The sequence below is a fragment of the Chlorocebus sabaeus genome, chromosome 26, assembly GCF_047675955.1.
Source record: "Chlorocebus sabaeus isolate Y175 chromosome 26, mChlSab1.0.hap1, whole genome shotgun sequence".
Taxonomy (NCBI): domain Eukaryota; kingdom Metazoa; phylum Chordata; class Mammalia; order Primates; family Cercopithecidae; genus Chlorocebus; species Chlorocebus sabaeus.
In genome coordinates this window covers 29,710,160-29,730,675 of record NC_132929.1, presented here as the reverse complement: position 1 = coordinate 29,730,675, position 20,516 = coordinate 29,710,160, and the positions used below count along the sequence as shown (strand labels likewise).

At 33.2% G+C, this 20,516-nt stretch overlaps 1 protein-coding gene across 1 annotated transcript in view; it reads right to left on the bottom strand.

The window, feature by feature from the left end:
- Window positions 1-20,516, bottom strand: part of UNC13C (unc-13 homolog C) — a 624,577-nt gene that overhangs the window by 498,580 nt on the left and 105,481 nt on the right. The window lies entirely within an intron of this gene.

The following is a 20,516-nucleotide window of genomic DNA, read 5'->3' as shown; positions in this document are numbered from 1 at the left end:
ACTTACCAGACACATTGGGTAAGCTACCAAACTCTTTGGAGTCAAGAGCCTAGATCCAACTCTGAAATACGATCACAAATATGACTAATTGACTCACAATATTATTGATAGAATCAATTGAGATCAACATTTGGGAAAGTAAACCTCAGATGACTATACAGATTAAAGTTGTTTTATTAAGAGATTATTTGTTTATGGCTTCTCATCTCATAGAGTTTATGAGGTAAAAGATTAAGTTGAGTCCATCTTACAAATAAGAAAACTGATGCCTAAAGAGGTTAAGTGACTTGATTAAGATCACAAAGCTAGTAAATGGCAGAAGAGGGACACAAATCCAGGGCTCCTGATCTCCCATCTGGTGCTCTTTACATCTAATGTTTCAGATGAGCTGAACAGAACAGTGAAGGGGGCTTGGTCTACAGCCTTCAGATGCAATTTAAGATAAATCATAGGACCAACATTTTCCAGGTCCAACTGCTCACGAGTCCAAGGAGATGGAGAATGGACTACTGCGTTATCATTTTTTAAACCCAGGTTTAAATTTGCGTGGACATAGGATATAGTCTATCACTACCTTACATAGTACTATTGCTCTGAAACTCATTAATTCATCTTTGCTTATTAGCATAAAACTGGAGAAACTTCTCTATCAATACAAGTTGGCAAAATGCTAGAGTTGGAGTGACCCTGGAGTTTATTTAGTTCAAACTCCTTCTTTATATAAATGAGCACTGGAAAGATTAAAATTTGTCCAAGGTCATGTAGCTCAATGATGACCCTTACTGATGAAAATCTGAAATGCATTACTGTTCTTGACTCATTAAGTATAGACTGCTTAACTATCATACGTAAATATTTTGGTGCAGATTTTACAGTGTCTCAGGGTTGTATCTTCAAATGCAAAACAGGGTATTATAAAGTAATACAAGATAAATTTATGGCCATAATCATTTTAAAATACTATGTAAAATAAAGGAAATAAAATTTAGCATTATTGCAGAATAATAATATACCATATTCAAGAAAATCGTACCCGAAATATCATTTAAAATAATGGAATGACTGGCCAGGCGTGGTGGCTCACACCTGTAATCCCAGCACTTTGGGAGGCTGAGGTGGGCGGATCACGAGGTCAGGAGATGGAGACCATCCTGGCTAACACGGTGACACCCCGTCTCTACTAAAAATGCAAAACATTAGCTGGGCGTGGTGGTGGGTGCCTGTAATCCCAGCTCTTCGGGAGGCTAAGGCAGGAGAATGGCATGAACCCGGGAGGTGGAACTTGCAGTGAGCCGAGATTGGCCACTGCACTCCAGCCTGGGTGACAGAGCGAGACTCCATCTCAGAAAATAAATAAATAAATAAATATAATGGAATGACTAATATGATATATCAACTGGCCAGAAAATACATATCTTAATTTTCATAGGGAGCAAAAGTAATTTGATAAAAAATCAAAACCTTCTAGTCATTCAAAACCTCCTTAAAATAGGATTGTAATGGATCTTCTTTAAGTTTAATATGTTGAAAAAAAGTCTTACTATTACAGTCAGCAATTTATGTCTGAAATAGTAGCATTTCCATCATCATTAAAAGCAAACAAAACTGTCCAAAAGCATCATTTTCATTTATTTCTGAAAATTCTGGCCAATATATTAAAACTAATGAAAATAAACTATATAAATATTAGAAGCCAAAATAGAAAGTTATTTTTACAAGAATTATAATTTTATATCTAGTAATCAAAACATACAAAAGCACATGGAAAACTATTAAACAAAAGAGTCAACAGAGTAACTATATAGTCAATCCATAAGCAAAATAATAATGTTATTTCCTATATACCAGCAACTAGTTTGGAAAACAATGAAATGAGATCTGATTTCAAATATGCAATATTTTGAATGAGTGCTTTGTATTCATTATCTCCCATTGATATCTGTCTTCCATCTCAACCATCCCACTAAATAAAGGTAATCTTAACAAGGTCATCAATTACTTTTCAGCTGTTAAATCTGGTAATATATCGATTCTTTCAATGTTTCATTCATTCATTGAACACATATTTATTGCCAGTGAAACCTTTTTTGTTCACTTTGACTGCTTTCTTGTCTCCCTGCTGTATTCTTCCCTGAAATCTTTCTAAAAAAGATAAAATTGTCACTCTCCTTCTAAGAACCCACCAATGACACACAGTGCCCTCATGAAAGAACATAAAATCCATGTGAAATGCGGTCTCATCATTCATTATATCTCATTCACATCGTAAACTTCAGTCACAATTACATTCTTGAAGTTCCGTTTCTGTGCCATGTTCTTTGAAATCTATGTGCCTTTACATTGCTGTTTCCTCTCTGTGAAGCAACTGTTCTCCATCCTCATCGAGTTAACTGCCTGTCATGCCCCAAACTCAGCTGAAGCACAACCCCTCTTCTAGAAACTTGTGACACTTCTCCCTGCTGTCGTCCTGTGTTCAATATTGTGTACTGTGCATTCCTCTTTGCTAATCTTCATCCTTTGCCAGTTTCCTTATCTACAATCCTTTCAGAATTTGAGCTCCTTGATGGTAGTCTGTTTTTTAATCTCTTTCTTTTTTATTTTTTTTAACTTTTAGCACATTCCTGAAATATAGAAGATGACCAATAACCATTTCTTAAATATTGGAATGGACAATTTGAATAAGCTACACCACTTCATGGAATATCTAAAAATCTGAATAAAGGAAAATACTATTTCATTTTTCTATATAGTGATGAAGAATTATAATCTAACAGATTTGTAGATTTGACAGTCAAAATCCTAATAGCAGATTGCTGTAACTTGAAATTTTACCAATTTTAAGTGTAACTAGACTAATAAACAAGTAAAAATATCTAAGATTTTGTAAAAGAAGCATTTTAAGATAATTCTATAAAAATAGTAATAATTTGTAACAGCTAAAACAGTATAGTCCTGGCAAAATAATAGATTAAAAGTGAAACACAAAATATAATTAAGAAACCCTTATACTCAAGAACTTAATGACTAAGAAAACATTTTTTATTAAAGACAAAGAGAAGCACTAGTCAGTAAATGGTGCTTAGACAATAGGTTAAGTATCTATAATACTCATTTGTATCCTCATCTCATGCATATGCCACCAAGTTCCACATGCATTAAAGATTTAAATATAGAATAATTAAAGGAAGAAAGACAAGTAAAAAGAGAAAGGAATATTTAATAAACCTATTGAATGAGATTTTTAAATTTAGACTTAATAGATAATTGACAAGATGCAACGATGGTAAATATGCATACAAATTATCTATTTTACTTAAACGACAGCTAATGATTACAAAATTAACAAAGATTAAAGATATTGATTTTAATAATATTAAAATAAATTTCCAAGGTTGTTGAGAATATTATTAATCAAACACTATCATGCGTAGTTGATGAGCATGAAAATTGTAATAATATAAGTTTTAAAAAAAACTTTCAAAACATGTCTATCAATAGGCTGTTTTGACAGGAAAATTCCACTTTTGGAAACTGGTGCTAAGGAAATTATTTTTGTTATGGGTTGAATTGTGTCCCACCTCTCCCAATTTAAATGTTCAAGTCCTAACATCCAGTACTTCACAATATGGCCTTGTTTAGAAATAGAATCACTGCAGATGGAACTAGTTAAAACAGGTCATACTAGAGTAGGGTGGACTCATAATCCAATGCGACTGGTGTTCTTATAAAAAGGGAAAATTTGGGCCAGACGTGGTGGCTCACACCTGTAATCCCAGCACTTTGGGAGGGTGAGGCGGGCAGATCATGAGGTCAAGAGTTTGAGACCAGCCTGGCTGACATGGTGAAAACCCGTCTCTACTAAAAATACAAAAATTAGCTGGGCGTAGTGGTGCATGCCTGTAATCCCAGCTATTTGGGAGGTGAGGCATGAGAATCGCTTGAGCCTGGGAGGCAGAGGTTGCAGTGAACCGAGACTGCGCCACTGCACTCCAGCCTGGTGACAGAGCAAGACTCCGTCTTAAAAAAAAAAAAGATAGGGGAAATCTGGAGATAGATGCACACACAATAAAGATTAGTGATGCTTCCACAAGCCAAGCAACTCTCAGCAACTTGGGGAGAGGTCGCAACAGATTCTCCCCTAGTTCCTTCAGAGGGAGTATGGCGCTGCCAACACCTTGATAGTTGACATCCACCTCCAGAACTCTGAGAATAAATTTCTGCTATTCTAAGTCACTCAATTTTTGATATTATGCTATGGCAACCCTCGCAAACATATAATTTAAATACTAAAAAAGTGTTAAGATTGGCACTGTTTCCTTATTTACTACAAAAAAATTGGAAAAGCATACATGATTAAATATAGAACTATGGGTTGAAAATTATGTTCTATGACTTTGATGCACTAATCTGTGACCATTAAAATCAATGCATTTAGAGACTAAATAAAAATATAGAAAATGTTTCTGATGTACAAAATAAAAATTAGGAAGTAACCTCGTGTTTGAGGTTACTTGAGGTTATAAGGTGACTATGTAAAAACAAAAAGTTATATATAGAAAAAGACTTGAAAAGAACATCACCATAATGTTATTAATCTTCAGTAATAGGTTAATATATTCATTCATATTCTCTTAAATTTTCCAATATTCTGTTATTTAATTATAATATTGTTTAAAATATTTTAAAATGACACAATATTCTACCCCACAGCAACAGAATATGTATTCCTGTAGAGTCCATTTTGGAAAAGTCTTCAAGCCACAAAACACATCTTAACAAATTTAAACACTGAAATCATATCAAGTGTCTCTTCTGACCACAATATTGAAAGTAGAAATCAATAACAGGAAGAATTTTAGAACATCCACAAATATGCGGAAATAAAACAACACACTCCTGAAGAACCAATGGGTCAAAGGTGAAATAAATAAATATTTAGAGACAAACAAAAATAGAAATACAATATACCAAAACTTCCGGGATGTAGCAAAAGCACTTCTAAGAGGGATACAGTAATAAATAACCACATTTTTAAAAAAGGTCTCAAATAAACAACCTAATTTTTTACTTCACAGAACTAGATAAAAAACAAAACAAACTAAGCCCAAAGTCAGTAGAACTAAGGAAATAATAAAGATTACAGAAGGAATAAATGAAATAGAGACTACGATAACAACGGAAAAGATAGATGAAACTAAGAGGGTTTTTTTGGAAAATATAAACAAAATTGTCAAACTCTTAGCTAGACTCACAAGGAAAATAAGGGAAATGGATCAAATAAATAAAATTATAAATGGAAGAGCAACATTACAAATGGCAGCACAAAACTACAAAGGATCTTAAGAGACTGCTATGAATAATTACATGCCATCAAATTGAATAACCTGGAAGAAATGGATAAATTACTAGAACACACAACCTACCAATACTGAATCACAAAGAAAGAGAAAATCTGAGCAGACAAATAATGAATAACAATATGGAAGTAGTCATCAATTATCTCTCAACAAAGAAAATCCCATTACAAGATAGCTTCATTGTGTGCCAAGATTCAACACCAATATTTCTCAAACTCTTCCAAAACACTGAAGAGGAGATAATATGTACGCCTCATTTTACAGGCCAGCATCACTCACACCAAAGCCAGACAAGGATTCTACAAGAAAATTACAGGCCACTATTCCTGATGAACATAGATGCAAAAAGTCTTCAACAAAATGCTAGCAGACCAAATGCAATGGTACAGTAAAAGGATCATACACCATGATCAAATGCAATTTATCCCTGGGATGCAAGGATGTTTCAATGAATGCAAATCAATAAATGTCACACATGGCTAGGTGCAGTGGCTCATGCCTGTAATCAAAACACTTTGGGAGGCCCAAGTGGGCAGATCACTAGAGCCCAGGAGTTCAAGACTAGCCTGGACAAGACTAGCTGGGGCAAGACACCATCTGTACTAAAAATACAAAAATTAGCTAAGCATAATGGTGTACACCTCTACTCCCAGCTACTGGGGAGGCTGAGATGGGAGGACTGATTGAGAATATTGAGGTTGCAGTGAGACTATTGTGCCACTGCACTCCCAGGTGACAGAGTGAAACCCTGTCTTAAAGTTAAAAAAAAAAAAGTGATACACCAAAATAAAAGAATGAAGGATGAAAGTTATGTAATGATCTGAATAGATGCAGAAAAAGCTCTTGACAAAATTTAGTGTCATTTCATGATAAAAACTCTCAGCAAATTAGGTATAGAGGGAATGTACCGGTATATAATAAAAGCCATATACAATAAGCCCATAGCTAACATCATACTCAACAGTGAAAAGCTGAAAGATTTTCCCCTAAGATCAGAAACAAGACAAGGGCTCCCACTCTCATCACTTCTATCCAGCATAGTACTAGAAGTTCTCACTGGAGAAATAAGGCAAGAAAAAATAAATAAAACGCTTCTAAATAAAAAAATGAAGAAGTTTCTGTTTACAGTTGACAATATCTAACATATGGAAAACCCTAAAGACTCCACCAAAAAACTTAAAACTAATCAACAAATTTAAAGTGTCATGATTAAAAAAAATCTATACACTAATATAACAAACTATTTGAAAAAATAATATTAAAACAGTGGGCAACTTTGCAAAACCAGTCTCTACAAACAATCAAAAAAAAAATTGCATGGCATGGTGGCACATACATATAGTCCCAGCTACTCGGGAGATGGATATGGGAGGATCACCTGAGCCTGGGAAGTCAAGGCTGCAGTTAGCAGTGATTACACCACTGCACTCCAGCTTGCTTTGGTGACAGAGTGAGACCCCATCTTAAAGAAGAAATTTTAAAAATTAACATTTACAATATAAAAATATTAAATACTTAGATATAAATTTAATGAAGAAGGCAAAAGATCTGTACACTGGAAACTATAAGACTACACTGAAAACTATAAGACGTTGATGAAATAATTGAAGAAAACACAAATAAATGGAAAGATGTTCAGTGTGCCTGCCGTGGAAAAACTGATATTCTTAAAATGCTTGCATTTTAAGTGACCTACAGATTCAAAGGAATCTCTACCAAAATTCCAATGGCCTTTTTCAAAGACTTTCAGAGTCAAAGGAATCTCTACCAGAATTCCAATGGCCTTTTTTTTTTTTTTTTACAGAAACAGAAAAAAAAAATCTAAAATTTATATGGAACCACAAAAAAGCCCCGAATAGCCCAAGCAATCTTGAGAGAAAAGAACGAAGCTGGGGGCATGATTTGTTCTGATTTCAAGCTATATTACAAGGCTATAGTAATCGAAACAATATGGTACCAGAATAAAAATTGACACATAGACAGAAAAGAGCTCAGAAATAAAACCATAGACATATGACAAACTAATATTTGATGAAGGTGCCAAGAAAACACAGTGGGGAAAGAACGGTCTCTTCAATAAATGTTATTGGAAAAATCAGATATCCACACATAAGAGAATACAATTGGACCCTTATTTTATACCATATAAATATTAACTTGGAATGGATTCTTAAATGTAGGACGTGAACCCATAAAGCTCCAAGATAAAAGTTTAAGGAAAATTGGCCATTGGCAACATATTGGCCATGATAGCAATAATTTATTTGTATATGACACTGAAAATGCAGGTAACAAAATAAAACAAACAGGTTCATCAAATTAACAAGCTTATGCATAGCAAAGGAAACAATCGGCAAAATGAAAAGGAAACCTATGAAATGGGAGAAAATATTTGCAAACCATATGTCTGATAAAGGGTCAATATCAAAATATATAAGAAACTCACAGAACTCGATAGCAAAATTACAAACACCTTGATTAATAAATTGGCGAGGGGTCTAAACGGACATTTTTTCAAAAAAGACATTAATGGCTAATAAACATTTTAAAAGGTGCTCAATATCATTAACTAGCAGAGAATGCAAATCAAAACCACAATGAGATATCACCTCACACCTGTTAGAATGGTTATAATTAAAACACAAGAGATAATGTGTTGGTAATGGTGTGGACAAAAAGGAACTCTTGTACATTGATGGTGGAAATATAAATTGGTACAGCCATTAAGTAAAGCAGTATGGATGTTCCTCAAAAACATAACAATAGAACAACCACAATAATCCAGCAATCTCACTTATAGTTATAAATTTAAATAAAATGAAATTAGCATGTTGAAGAGATATCTGCACTGCCATATTCATTGCAGAATTATTCACCATAGCCAAGGTATTAAAAACAACCTATTTGCCAGCAGATGAAGATAATGTTATATGTATATATGTGTATACACACACACACACACACACATATATACACACACACACATAGATGATTATTTAGCCATTAAAAGAAAAACCTCCTGCCATTCATGACAAGATTGATTAATCTAGAGGACATAAACTGGGTGAAATAAGGCAGAAAAAGAAAGACAAGTATTATTTCACTTATAAGTAAAATCTAAAAAAAAAAAAAAAAAAAAAAGGCTGAACTCCTAAAAATGGAGAATAGAACAATGGTTGCCAGGGCTTGGGGTGGGGAAAATGAGTTTTTGGTCAAAGTGTACAAACTTTTAGTTATAAGATGAATAAATTCTGGGGATCTAATACACAGCATGACAGCTATAGCCCATAATACTGCATTGTTTTCTTGAAATGTGTTAATATAGTACATAAGTGTCCTTACCCCACACACACACACACACACACACACACACACACACACACACACAACTCAGTATAGTGATGGATATATTAGTTACTTTTATTGTGGTAATAATTTCACAGTGCATATGGATATCAAATCATTATGTTTTAACACCTTGAAATATCTTATTTGTCAACTATGCCTTAATAAAACTGGGGAAAGAATAAAATGTAAAATGTATACAATAGGCAAAAATCTTGGCTATTACTCAAGGGGCAGTATAATATATATATAAAACATATATACTTATGTAGATAATCCTATATGTATATACAGATATTGTCTGTATAGATAGATAAATACACACACATACACACACAGTCTTTGTTCACTGATAAATTGCCTTTTATTCTCCATACAGTTGTTCTGCTTAGCAAAATTGTGGTAAAATGTCTGTAATTACATGCTGTGTACTCCCTATAATGCTGCTCCCAATGTTCCTAGTTTTAGAAGGCACATATCATCTCACAACTGGTTCATTTTGCAGCTCAGCAATTTAATGTCGTTAATGCGGGACCACAGTACATCCATCTACTTTATAGTGAAACCACCCCTATAAATGGGATTAAAGGAAGGTTGCAGTGGCTATACAATTTTAATGTCTTCAAACTCCACAAACAATTTAAAATAAAAAAAATGATAAAATATTTACTCGGCAAACAGCACTATTCTCTTCAACCATGCTGCATGGTGACCTGTAAAACCAAAATTCTCAGTATATAGAAATACAAATAATATATGTGTGTCTCCTGTGTACTAGACCCATCAGAGATTCTTGTGTGAGCATCCCTAAGAAGTAAATCTGAACATAATCTAAGGAAATATGTCATCTCCCTAACCCTCCGTTTTCCTTCATATATAAGTACAATAAGAATATTTGACCAGCATCTATCTAAACATTCTAGCTCTAAATTCTATGATATCGTTTGGCATGTGTAGTAAATTGTCACTAAAACAAGGAATGTTTATTCACCAGTTACCACCAAAAATAAATATTCATAATACCTAATGCCTACACTTAAGATTAAGACGGATAAATATAGTCAATTTACAATCTTCTAAGATAAAAGTAAAAATGTATTTTCTCCCTTGATGTTTTACCTCTATTATAACACACTTTTTGAAGGAAATTTGAATAGAAGAGATCTCCAAGTTTGTATGTAAATTGAGTTCCATCCTATCTAGTTTAGGAATTCCCTTAAACATCTTTGCTCTGAAGTTCTTCAGTGACAATATAGTATAAATTTCCCACTGGTGATAATAGAATTCGTTATCTTCTTTGGAAATAGATTGCTCTATTTGTCACCATATTAAAAGAGATATGACTTTGAAACACGTGTAGTATGCCTGAAAGTCATCACATGGGAGCCAAAAACAGTGCAAAGAAAAATCATTAATGAAATCAGAGGGTTGCTGAGCTGTCATGAGCCTTCACAGAGTACCTACTGTATGCTAGATAGTCTGCAAATAACTTTATCTTTCCTTTTATTGAATTCCTTAAACTGTCTTGTGAATTACTAATAATAAGCACAGGCTTCCAGGTCAGAGGAAGTACCTGTGGATGGTGCATGTTTCAGACATACTTATGGACGCAACTGGGTGAGTGCTGAGAAATTAACGCTGATTTAACTCATATCTCACATACCATTGATCACTCATTTACGGCCTCAGGGTCATCTAAAAAAACTGAATTTCAATGACAGTTCAGTATCATAGGGATGTTAAAGATATGAACAAAGTGACATGGGAGCCCAGAGAAGACAGCCCCTAACTCTTCAGTCATGGAGAACATTGGGTTTGGGAAAGACTCATCAGGGAGAGGAGTGGGTTTTGTCGATGGGTGAAGGTATTCTTGGCAAAGTAAAAAGGCTTTCAAAAGGCATTGAAGCTTAAAAGAGCATAGAGCGTTAGGGACTGAGATATGGGAGTGCAACAGTAAACGATTTCAAGAAATGAAAGGAAGGTCAATAGGTTCATAACATAAAAGTCATACATTTTACAGTAATCAGCCCTTATTCATGGGGGGATATGTTCCAAGAACTCCAGTGCATGCCTAAAACCAGGGATAGCACCAAACCCTATACATGCTACATTGTTTAGATCTGATAACTGAGATGACTACTGAGTGCCTAACTATGGATAGCGTATACAGCATGAATATGCTAAACAAAGGGATAGCTTACATCCTGGGCAGGACAAAGCAGAATGCATAAAATTTCACTACCTATCTCAGAAGGGATACAACTTAAAATTTACTCATCATTAACTTCTGGAATTTTCCACTGAATATTTTTGGACCACTGTTGACCATGGGTGACTAAAACCATGGGAAGTTAATAATAGATCAGGGAGACTACTGTATTAAGGAATATAAATTATATCTTAATTGCAATGTGGGATCAGCACGAGAATGACATACAGCATGATCAAAATTTTATTTTCTGTTTTTAAAAATCCACTCTAGTCTGCCAGACAATAAAGCAAAATAAGATATCATATGGAAGGTTTCTTCCCTCTGGTCCACATATACCAAAATTCCATGCAGACACACAAATACTAGGTAACGTGATTCATTAAACTTTAAAATATATCTAAGCTCAAAATCAAACATAATCTCCCAATCCTTACAAATGAAGAAGCAACTCAAAACTAATCTTGAGTGGAGTAAAAATCAAAATTGCTCACAGGAATATTGAAACATTTCATTCGTTGATTCATTTCCCATCCCCCAAGTGCCCCTAAGCTCTAGGCATTGTGCTAGGGATAGGGGATGCAACAGTTGAAAACCAAGATAAATAACACCATCGGTCATGAAACTTTTACAGTAGAGGTAAACCCAGGTGCAATAGAATCTGTACACAAGAAAAGCTATAACTTTCTAGAACTACATGAATAAAACCAGAAAGAATATTATTAAAAACACTAATAAAATATAAAAGCATAAGATAAGAATTATCTATGAAGTGGAGAAACAGAAGGAAACTTTCTTTCCACCTGGGAACATGAACAGAAAACATTTGCTTATGAAAATAGGAATCTTAGGCCTATGCCAAATTTAGATGTAAGTTCAGAATTCATAGCAAACTGAAATACGTTTATTCTTTTCACATAAAATACTACTAAAAATTAATTATGTACCAGGCCACGAAGAAGCCTCAACATATTCCATAGAAGTAATATCAGAAAGACCAATCAAATAAGAAATCAACAATGGTGATTAAAATATAACAAAACAAAATACAACAAAAACAAAAATAAAAACTACATTTGGAAATTTTTAAGCATGCCTTAATTTACAGGAAAAAAATCACGATGGCAATAAAATATTAATAAAAATTAAAATTAAATGCACTAAAACACATCACATGCGTACATATATTTGTGAGATAAATCTAATGTAACAAAAGAAAGATTATAACCTTAAAACTTTGTTTAAAATATTTAACAAAAAGGTAAAATAGATCAGTTTAAGTGCAACTCAAGAAGCTAAAAACAAAAGCCACAGTATAAACTCAAGGCAAAAAAAAAATAGTACAAAAAAAGAGAAATAATAATGTGAACTTATGACATGGAAAAATCAGTATAAATAAAGACTTTCTTAAGCTTTAATGGAAGTATAAATCTTAGGCAGCACTGATTAACAGAATGTACATATAAATAATATTATTATGTAAAAGGATATAATTAAAGGTACAGTAAAGATTTTGAAAAGTTCTGGGAGAATGATATACACATCTTTATGCCAACAAATGCTCAAACTTAAGGAAATGGGTAATTTTCTAAGACTATTAAATTATCAAAATAAAAATTTTCTTAAAAATATAAATTACCAAAATTTACTCAAAGATAATAGAAAAACTAAATACAGTATCAATTATTAAAGAAATTGAATCAGTAGAAAATTCTCCCTATGAAAGAATATCTAATATTTTAAATTATTAGATAAATTTTAACAAATATTTGTAAAATGGATAACTTCAAAGTAGTATAAATTTGACTATAGAAGTAGGATACAGAAGGATATGCACCTAATTAATTTTCTAATGCTAGTATAAGCTTGACACTGAAGTCAGAAAAGAAAGTACATGGTAAGATGACATACCAGTATCATGGATGAGTAAAATCCTAAAGAACATTTTGCAGTTAATCCAGTAGTGTGGATATATGTACGTATGTACTCATCTGGCCAAGCTGTATTTACCCTGTGATAAAACTGTGCTTTAACCATGTAAAATTCATGAGTGGAACTTCCACTTCCAGGAAAAATAGACCTACTCTCCCTATTACTCCCACCAAATGCAAATAACAACTCTGGTCATTATATATAAAATATGATAAACTCTGAAAATTGCAGAAAAGATGGTAGATTAGCTATTGATTTAGGGACTCAAAGCCTGAACTTCCACCCAAAAGAAGCTGTATTGATATGCCCCTCTCTTCCTCACTGGAATGGTGTTAGAGGAGGAATGTGGAATCACAGATTGTTTTCAAGTAAGAGAATGATCTAGTTGAGAGGCTTAGTTGAGAGTCAGGACTTTGACCACTTCTCAGTCGTAATGAGGTTACTCCACTGATAACAGTGACGGTAAGCAGCAGTTAGGTACTAATTTCCCTCCCAACTAGGGTTCTGTAAGCAAAGACTCAGTGGGAAGTCTCAACTCCCAGCCATTACCAGCAGTAACATAAAGCCCTTCTCACTTAGGTATCCGTGGGGGCAGACTAAAGAACCTGGACTTCCAACTCGACCTGGTAGAAATGAATCAGAGCTCCCTTTTAATCACTTGAGAAATGTCAAACCGTGCCTGCTAACCCACGAGATTTTTAATAAGATCCAAAGTCTTAAACATAACACCCCAAGTGTTCAGGTTTCCAGCAAAAATTACTTGTTATAGCAAGAACCAGGGAGATATCAAAGGAAATGAGGAAAGACAATCAACAGATGCATATGTGAAGACACAGATGTTAGGATGACAAGACAAGGATTCTAATGCCACTAAAACAAAATATTTTAAAACAATTCTAAATATGTCTGAAACAAATGAAAAAACAAAGTTTTGTGAAGAAGTAGAAAGTTATAGCAAATAAATTAAGGATATAAAAATAAATATTCATATGATATTAATTCTTCCAATCTGTGAGCATAGAATGTTTTTCCATTCATTTGTGTTGTCTCTGATTTATTCAGCAGCGTTTTGTAGTTCTTGTAGAAATCTGTCACCTTCTTCATTAGCTGCATTTATGGGTATTTCATTTTCTTTGTGGCTATCGTGAATGGGATTACGTTCTTGATTTTCACTCTCAACCTGGACATTGTTGGTGTATAGAAATGCTGCTGATATTCGTACTGATTTTGTATCCTGAGATTTTATTAAAGTGCCACATTTTTCTTTATCTAGTCTATCACTGATGGGCATTTGGGCTGGTTCCAAGTCTTTGGTATTGTGAAGAGTGCCGCAATAAACATAGCAAGAACCAGTAATGGGATTGCTGGATCAAATGGTATTTCTGCTTCTAGATCCTTGAGGAATCGCCACAATGGTTGATCTAATTTACCCTCCTACCAACAGTGTAAAAGCTCTCCTATTTCTCTACAGCCTCTCCAGCATCTATTTTTTCCTGACTTTTTAATGATCGCTACTGTAACTGTCATGAGATGGTATCTCATTGTGGTTTTGATTTACATTTCTCTAATGACCAGTGATGATGAGCTTTTTTTCATATATTTATTGGCCACACAAATGTCTTCTTTTGACAATTATCTGTTTGTATCCTTTGCCCACTCTTTGATGGGGTTGTTTTCTTGTAAATTTGTTTAAGTTCTTTGTAGATTCTGGATATTAGCCCTTTGTCAGATAGATAGATTGCAAAAATTTTCTCCCATTCTGTAGGTTGCCTGTTCACTCTGATGATAGTTTCTTTTGCTGTGCAGAAGCTCTTTAGTTTAATTAGATCCCATTTGTCAATTTTGGCTTTTGTTGCCGTTGCTTTTGGTGTTTTAGACATGAAGTCTTTGCCCATGCCTATGTCCTGAATAGTATTACCTAGATTTTCTTCTAGGATTTTTATGGTTTTAGGTCTTAGGTCTAAGTCTTTAATCCATCTTGAGTTAATTTCATCAGTGCAGTATGAGAGTTTAAGCCTCAAACCGTATTTGTGGATTTGTTTGTTTTCCCTTTGTGTCAGCTTTTGCTTTATCTATCTTGCAGCTTTTTATTTGGTGCATATTCATTTTTATTGCAATGTCTCCTAAATATATTGGCCTCTGTATTATTATATAGTGTGCTTCTGTTAGTTTTCTTTGCTTTGAAGTCTACTTTATCTAATATTAGCACAGCTACTGTTGCTTTATCAGATTAATGTTTGTATGGCCTTTTTCCATGCCTTACATTCAAACTCCCAATAGCATTATATTTGGATTAAGTTCTTTATGGACAGCATACAGTTGAGGCATGTTTTTTAATCTGCTTTATTTTGCTGTATCTTTTATTTGGCGCATTTACACTATTTAATGTAATTATTGATATGTTAAAGCTTAAGTTTATTATTTTTTTTTGTTGTCTGCTCTCTCTGATTTTAATTTCTGTATTTTTTTTTCTTGCATTGCTTTAGATTACCTGAACATTTTTTAGTTTCTGAGTATATTTCTTTGTATTGCTTTTCTAGAGGTTACTGTATGTATTGTATTATGTGTAAGTTTTCTTTTGCTTAAAAATTACCACACACTTTAATTCATGATATTGGCAGTTTGAAAGTAAACCATGGAAAAAGACCATATAAACATTAATCTGATAAAGCAATAGTATCTGTGCTAATATTAGATAAAGCAGACTTGAAAGCAAAGAAAACTAACAGAAAGGAACATTATGTAATGATATAGAGGTCAATCTACTTAGAAGACATAGCTATCAAAATGAACATGCACCAAATAAAAAGCTGCAAAATAGATGATGCAAAATCTGATACCAAGGGAAAATAAATCCACAAACATTGTTTGAGACTTAAACTCCCCTACTACACTGATGAAATTATTCAAAGAATATCTTAATAGATGAAGAGATATACCATGTTTGTGAACTGGAAAAGTTACCATAGCAAGATATAAATAATCCCCAAATTTATACAAAGGCTTAACACAATTCTTACCAAAACCTAGAATTATTATTATTATTATTGTTATTATTTGAAATGGTGTCTCACACTGTTGCCCTGGCTGGAGTGCAGTGGCGCGATCTTGGCTCACTGCAACCTCCGCCTCCCAGATTCAAATGATTCTCCTGCCTCAGCCTCCTGACTAGCTGGGATTGCAGGCACCTACCACCATGCCTGGCTAATTTTTTGTATTTTTAGTAGAAACAGGGTTTCACTATGTTGACCAGGCTGGTCTCAAATGCCTGACCTCACGATCCACCTGCCTCAGCCTTCCAAAGTGCTGGAATTACAGATGTGAGACAATGTGCCCGGCCCTAGGATTATTTTTACAGTTAAGGACAAGAGTTCTCTAAAATTTATATGGAAAGATAAGGGAACTAGAGTAGCTAAAAACAATCCTGACAGAAAGAATAAAATGGGAGGAATTATTCAGTTAAGATTATTTTATATTTATAGCAACCAAGACTGTGTGGTATTGGTAGATGGAATGGCATTTAGGTTTATGAAATAGAATAAAGAGCCCAGAAAAAGACTCACACATTTCTAGTCAACTGATTTTATTTTTGGCAAAGATTCAAAAGCAATTCAATAGAAGATAAACTTTTCAACAACTGGTGCTTGAGCAATTGGATAGTCATAGGAAAAAATAAAAATAAATTTAAAAAGAAGAGCCTTTACCTAAACTTCACATCTTTTACAAAAATTATCTCAAAATGGACCATAGATTTAAATGTAAAATATAAAAATATAAAACTCTTAGTTAACTTAGGAGAAAATTTCAAGACATAGGGCTTGGGGATTAATTCTTAATAATGATACCAATGGCATAATATGAAAAGAATCAATAATTTGGACTTTAACATTTTAAAAATTGTTCTTAGAAAGACCTTGTTAGGAGGACACAAAGACAAGCTACGAACTAGAAGAAAAAAATTGTAAATCACAAATCCACCAAAGGCCTAGTATCTGTAATATATAAAGAACACTCTCAAAATTCAACAGAAAAACATCTAGTATGGAAATTGGCAAAAGACATATGGATGACAAGCAGATGAAAGGATAATAAACATTAGTAGCTATTTAGAAAATGCAAATAAAAACCATAATGAAATGTCTCTACACACTTAATAGAATAAAACAAAAAGCAGTGACAATACCAAATGGTGGAGAGGATGCAGTGAAACTGGGTCTTGTGTATGATGTCATAAAGCTAAACATATACTCACAATTCAACTAGCAACTACACATTTAGGCATTTATCCTAGAGAAATGAAAATATGTCTATACCAAAATCTACACATGATTAATCATAGCAGCTTTATTTTAATAGCCAAAGACTGGAAACATCCAAAATGTTCGTTAACAGATGAACAGTTAAACAAACTGTGGTATATCCATGTCATAGGACACTAGTCAGCAGTAAAATTAAAGGAACTATTGATACATGCAACAATTTGGATAGATCTCAGGGCATTATGCTAAACGAAAAAAGCCAGTCTTCAAAGGTCAGAAGTTACAATTCCATGTATATAATAGTCACAGAATGACAAAATTATAAAGATAAAAAACAGATTAGCAGTTACCAGGAGTTATGAATGGTTAAGGAAGGGGAATAGTGAGAGTGATTATAAAGAGACAGAACCAGGGAGAGAGTTTTGTGGCGAAGGAATAGGTCTGTAGTTTGATTGCAATGGTGCTTATAAGATTTACACATGTGATAAAACAACATAGAACTATACTTGCACATTATACCAATGCCAAACTCCTGTTTTTGATATTGTACTCTACATACGTGAGATGTAACTGCTGGGAGAAACTAGTGAAGGATACCTGTCACCGCTTTACTATCCCTATAATTTCCTGTGAATCTGTAATTTTTTCAAATAAGCAGTTTTAAAAATCAGTGTTACAAGAAAAATAAATTACTTTGATTTATTACTTTTGAATTTGATTTAATCAAGATTTAAAGTTCTACTCTTTGCAAGCACCTTTAAGGAAATGAAATACTAAGAAAACATACTAAGAAATATACTAAGAAAAAATACATATGAAAATAATTTATATTATCCATATCATTTATATATCAGTATAAATGTATATATAGGCATATATAAACACACGTAGATATTCATTACATCTCTCTCTAGTTGTATCTAGAATACTATATCAAAATAACAAACCAATTTACAAGTGGACAAAAGAGTTGAATGGAGACTGTACCAGAGAATATATGAATAGCAAAAAATACACATAAAGATACTCAATATCATTAGTCTTGGGGTAATGAAACTTGAAACCATAAGATACCATGACATATACTTTACAATAGCTGCAATTAAAAAGACTGACAATAATAAGTGTTGATAAGATGTGAAGCAACACAAACTCTGTTATCACTTTAGAAACAGGGTAGTTATTACTTAAAAATTTAAACATACATTTGCCATATAACCAAGGTATTCTACTACTAGAAAGAAAAATTAAAATACATGTTCACATGAATACTTAAATGCAAAATTTCATAGCAGCTTTATTAATAATAACTAAATACTAGAAATAATATAAATGCCAATCAAAAGATGAATGTACAAACAAATTTTGCTCTATCCAAACAAGAAATATATTGCTGATACACATACAGATATGGATATATCTCAATACTATTGTACTAACTGAAAGAAGCTAAATGCAAAATTCTGCATACTGTATTATTCCATTATTTGAAATTCAAGATCAAGCAAAACTTGATCTTGAAGAAAATAAGATCAGCAGTTGCCTTCATAGCAAAGATAACTGACTACAAGGGGACATGAGAGAACATTTTGTGGTGGTTAATTTTTTTTTCTATCTTGATTGTGAAGTTGGCTACATGCGTTCATACAGTAGCCAAAAATGTATCAAACTGCACACATACAATGGTTGCATTGTACATAGAGAGAGATTACACCTCAAAGAAGTTAATTTTAAAAATCTATCAGTACAATTCACCATGTTAAAGGATTGAAAAAAAAAAGAAACCTAAAATTACCTCATTATATACAGTAAACTATTTTTAATAAAATTAAACATTTATTCACGACTACCAAAAACTAACTAAAGAACCAAAACAAAGCACAAGCATTTTAAGAAGCTAAGAAAATCTCCAGAAATTTCCTTGATCTGGTGAAATATATTTATTAAAAACATGGCACACCATTTAGAAATTATTAAGTGTAAGATCAGAAATCAGACACATAGGACTGTTATCATTTCTACCATTTACCAAAGTGCTCCAAAGCCCTAATTAATGAAATAAGAAAAAAAAAGTAATAGAACAAGATTTGAACAAAATCATAATTTACAGACTGGCTGGAATATTAGCAAATATTACTGGCTACATTAAAAAGTCCAAAGGAACCTATAGACAGGCTATTAAAATCAATAAAAACACTTGTTAAGGTCACTCCATATAAGATCAATGTAAAAAACTCAACACTATGCCCATATTTTAATGATAAAAAATAGGAAATACAAAAATAAACCATTCACAATAACATAATGATTATATTGTGTCCAGAAGATAAATCTGACAAAACCAGTGCAAGATCTTCACAGAGAAAAATATAAAGCATTTACGAAAGAGATAAAAGAATACATGAATATACTGACAAAATTTTATAGGTAAAAGATCTACTAAATAAAGACACAGTCTTCTAAAAATTAATATATAAAGACAATACACTCAGAATCAATAGCACAATAAGATTTTTTTCAAAGACTTCCACAAAAATAGCCAAGCAAACACGGAAAAAAAAGAAGAAAAAGAAGCGCATCATTGCCCTATTAAATATCAAGGGAAATTAAAAAGCTGTGATAATTGAGAAAGTACGATATTGTCATAGAATACATTTAAAAAATAATTATTGCAACCAAACAGAGGGCCCCCAAATACATACACAAAACATACACACACACACACAGGCATACCACAGAAACATTGCGGACTTAGTTCCAGACCACCATAATGAAGCAAATATTACAATGAAGTGAGTCACACACTTTTTTTGGTTTCTTAATTTAATAGCACTATGTCTAAAAAAAAGCGCATGCCTTAATTAAAAATACTTTATTACTAAAAAATACTAACAATCATCTGAACCTTCAGCAAACTGCAAACTTTTTGCTGATGAAGATTATTGCCTCATGTTGATGAATGCTGACTGATAAGGGTGGTGGTTGCTGAAGGGTGGGGTGACTGTGGCAATTTATTAAAATAAGACAACAGTGAAGCTTGGCACATTCATTGACTCTTCCTTCTGGGAAAGATTTCCCTATACCTTGCTCCCTGTACCCTGTACGCGATTTGATAGCATTTTACCCACAGGAGGAAATCTTTCAAAATTAGAGTCCATCCTCTCAAACCCTGCTGCTGCTTTATCAACTAGATTTACATAATAATATTCTAAATCCTTTGTTGTCATTTCAACGATGTTCATAATATCTTCACCAGGAGTAGATGCCATCTTAGAAACCCATTTACTTTGCTTATCCATAAGCAACTCCTCACCCATTGAAGTTTAATCATGAGTTTGCAGCAATTCACTCCCATCTTCAGGCTTCATTTCTAATTCCAGCTCTCTTGTTAATTCTACCACATCTGTGGTTACT